Genomic DNA, 4,240 nt, shown 5'->3' on the forward strand with positions numbered 1-4,240 from the left:
TTTTCACTTTTGTACAAGTGGTTTTCCAGTTGTACCAACACCATTTGTTGAATAGACTTCCTTTGTTCTATTTCAAGTTCTTGCCTCTTTTATCAAATATTAGTTGGCTGTATATCTGGGGTTTATGTCTGGGAATTCTGTTCTGATCCACTGGTCTGAGGTCCTGTCTCTGTTCCAGTGCCATGCTGTTTTGATCACTATGGCTTTATAGTATAGTTTCAAGTTAGGTAAGGAGATGCCACCCAGCTTCTTGTTTTTCAGTATGTGTTTGGCTATCCTGGGTCTTTTGTGGTTACATATGAATTTTGTGATTGATTGTTCTAATTCTTTAAAGAATGGTGTCTGAATTTGGATTGGGATTGCATTAAATCTATACAGTAGTTTGGGTAGGATAGTCATTTTGACTATGTTAATTCTACCTATCCATGAGCATGGGATGTTCTTCCATTTCTTAAGATCCTCTTCAATTTCTTTCTGGAGTGTTTTAAAGTTTCCCTGGTATGGGACTTTCACTTCCCTTGTAAGGTTGATTCCTAGGTACTTGATATTTTTTGATACTATTTTAAATGGAATTGTATTTTTGATTTCTCTCTCCTCAACTTTGTTGTTTGTATATAGAAACGCTACTGTCTTTTGTGTATTGACTTTGTATCCAGCCACTTTACTGTATTAGTTAATTGTTTCTAGGAGTTTTACTGTGGACTCTTTAGGGTTTTCAATGTATATCATCATATTGTCTGCAAATAGAGATAGTTTGAGTTCCTCTTCCCAATTTGGATTTCTTTGATTCCATTCTCTTGTCGGATTGCTATTGCTAGGACTTCTAAGGTTATATTGAATAAAAGTGGAGAGAGTGGACAGCCTTGCCTAGTTCCTGACCTTAGTGGGAATGCTTCTAGTTTCTCGCCATTAAGTATAATGTTGGCTGTAGGCTTTTCATAGATAGCTGTAACTATCTTGAGGAAGGTTCCTTCTAACCCTATTTTGCTGAGTGTCTTTAACATGAAAGGGTGTTGGATTTTGTCAAAAGCCTTCTCTGCATCAATTGATATGATCATGTGGTTTTTGTCTTTCTTGTTGTTGATGTGATGTATAATGTTGATTGATTTGCGTATGTTGAACCAACCTTGCATTCCTGGTATAAAACCCACTTGGTCATGATGTATGATCTTTTTGATGAAGTGCTGGATTCTGTTTGCTAAGATTTTGTTGAGTATCTTTGCATCTATGTTCATTAGTGAGATTGGTCTATAGTTTTCTTTCTTGGTGGTGTCTTTGCCATATTTGAGGATGAGTATGATATTAGCTGCAGATGACATTTTTATATTGTGTTTTTGTGTTCCTAGGGTATATCCCTAGTAGTAGTATTGCTGGATCAGATGGGTGCGCAATTGCCAGTGTTTTGAGGAATATCAATGTTATTTTTATTTAAAAAGGTTGAACTAAATAGAATTACCACCATCAGTGATTGAGAGTTCTTTTCTCTTCCAATATATCTCATTGTTGGTTTGATTTACATCTCCTTGATGATTTTTATGTGTCTTTTGGCCATCTGCATTTGTTCTTTGAGGAAATGTCTGTTCATTTTTTCCCCTCATTTTTTTGATGGGGTTAGATATTTTTTTCTTGTTAAATTCTGTAAGTATCTTGTATATCTTGGATATTAGAACCTTATCTGATGGGTTTTGGGTGAATAGTTTCTCCCATTCCATGGGTGACCTTTGTATCCTAGCCACTGTTTTCTTTGAGGTACAGAAGCTTTTCAGTTTAATGTAGTCACATTTGTTTATCTCTGCTTCCACTTGTTTGTCAGTGGTGTTTCCTTCTTAAAGATGGCTTTAGTCTCAGTGTCATAGAGTGTATTGCCTATGTTTTCTTCTTATAGTTTCAGGTCTGATAACAAGGTCTTTAATCTATTTTGATTTGAACAACTTTGTTTCTCTTTTTTTTTGTTCCCCAATTCACAATACAGACCAGGCAAAGGGCATGGGTTGAGGTGTATATGGGGTGCATTTACTGTATCTTCTCTTTCTATACAGTCAGTGTAAAGAACACAGTCTGTGGTAAACATTGGGAGGCCTTATCTTTTCTTTTCTTTCTTTTTTTTTTTTTTTTGGTTTTTGGGCCACACCCGGTAACGCTCAGGGGTTACTCCTGGCTATGCGCTCAGAAGTTGCTCCTGGCTTGGGGGACCATATGGGACGCCAGGGGATCGAACCGCGGTCCGTCTCCTAGGCTAGCGCAGGTAAGGCAGGCACCTTACCTCCAGCGCCACCGCCCGGCCCCCTTCTTTTCTTTCTTTTAAAAAAAAATTTTTTTTAATAAAAAAGCCTTCACCAGTGCAACATTCCTATCACCAATATCCCAAGTGTCCTTCCTCCCCACCCCACACCAACCTGTACTCTAGACAGGCTTTCTACTTCCCTCATTCAGTCACATTTTGTTATGATGGTTCTCAGTGTAATTATTTCTTTAAGTGCACTAAATGATCCCTGTGGTGAGCCTCATGTCAGGAGCTGGACCCTCCATTCCTCCTCTATTTTGTCTCTGAGAATCATTACACAAATGTTTTTCATTTTTCTCAAAACCCATAGATGAGTGAGACTATTCTGTGTTTATCTCTCTCCCTCAGCATAATAGATTCACTCAGCATAATAGGTTCCATATACATCCATGTATAGGAAAATTTCATGACTTCATCTCTTCTGATGACTGCATAATATTCCATTGTGTATATGTACCATAATTTCTTTAACCATTCATCTATTGAGGGGCATCTAGGCTGTTTCCAGAGTCTGGCTATTGTAAACAATGCTGCAATGAATATAGATGTAAGAAAAGGATTTTTGTATTGTATTTTCCTAGGATATATCCCTAGGAGTGGTATAGCTGAATCGTATTGGAGCTCAACTTTCAGCTTTTGAAGAAATCTCCATATCACTTTCCACAAAGGTTGGACTAGACAGCATTCCCACTAGTAGTGAATAAGAGTTCCTTTCTCTCCACATCCCTGCCAGCACTACTTGTTCTCATTCTTTCTGATGTGTGCCAATCTCTGTGGTGTGAGATGGTACCTCATAGTTGTTTTGATTTGCATCTCCCTGATGATTAGTGGTGTGGAGCATTTTTTCATGTGCCTTTTAGCCATTTGTATTTCTTTTTTTTTTTATCAAAGTGTCTGTTCATTTCTTCCCCCATTTTTTGATGGGGTTAGATGATTTTTTCTTGTAAAGTTGTGTCAGTGCCTTGTATATTTTGGATATTAACCCCTTATCTGATGGGTGAATAGTTTCTCTCACTCAGTGAGTGGCTCTTGTATTCTGGGCACTATTTCCTTTGAGGTGCAGAAGCTTCTCAGCTTAATATAGTCCCATCTATTTATTTCTGCTTTCACTTGTTTGGAGAGTACTGTTTCCTCTTTAAAGATACCTTTAGTCTTAATGTCATGGAGTGTTTGACCTACATGCTGTTTTATATACTTTATGGTTTCAGGTCTGATATCTAGGTCTTTAATCCATTTGGATTTTACTTTTGTACATGATGTTAACTGGAGGTCTAAGTTCACTTTTTTTTTTTTTACAAGTGGCTGCCAACACCACTTATTGAAGAGGCCTTCCCTCTTCCATTTATGATTTCTTGCACCTTTATAAAAAATTAGGTGATGGTATATCTGGGGAACATTCTCTGAATACTCAAGCCTGTACCACTGATCTGAGGGTCTGTCTTTATTCCAATACCATGCTGTTTTGATAACTATTGCTTTGTAATACAGTTAAAAGTTGGGGTAAGTAATATCTCCCATATTCCTTTTCCCAAGTATTGCTTTAGCTATTCATGGGTGTTTATTGTTCCAAATAAATTTCAGAAGTGTTTGGTTCACTTCTTTGAAAAATGTCATGGGTATCTTTAGAAGGTTGCATTAAATCTGTACAAAGCTTTGGGGAGTATTGTCATTTTAATTATATTAATCCTGTCAATCCAAGAGCAGGCTATGGATTTCCATTTCCGTGTGTCTTCTCTTATTTCTTGTAGCAGAGTTTTATAATTTTCTTTGTATAGGTTCTTCACACCTTTAGTCAAGTAGACTCCAAGGTATTTGAGTTTATGTGACACTAATGTGAATGGGGTTGTTTTCTTAATGTCCATTTCTTCCCTATCATTATTGGTGTATAAAAAGGCCATTGATTTCTGTGTGTTAATTTTATAGCCTGCTACGATGCTATATGCACCTGTTGTTTCT

The 4,240-nt window shown here is 37.1% G+C and overlaps 1 non-coding gene across 1 annotated transcript; it reads right to left on the reverse strand.

Annotated features, from left to right (window-relative positions):
* Window positions 1-1,947: 1,947 nt before the first annotated feature.
* LOC126007888 (small nucleolar RNA SNORA51) lies at window positions 1,948-2,080 on the reverse strand. Its single transcript, XR_007495363.1, has one exon. It is a non-coding gene; the product is annotated as a small nucleolar RNA SNORA51 (small nucleolar RNA).
* Window positions 2,081-4,240: the final 2,160 nt, after the last annotated feature.

This window comes from Suncus etruscus, chromosome 4 (genome assembly GCF_024139225.1).
Source record: "Suncus etruscus isolate mSunEtr1 chromosome 4, mSunEtr1.pri.cur, whole genome shotgun sequence".
In the NCBI taxonomy this organism is placed as follows: Eukaryota; Metazoa; Chordata; class Mammalia; order Eulipotyphla; family Soricidae; genus Suncus; species Suncus etruscus.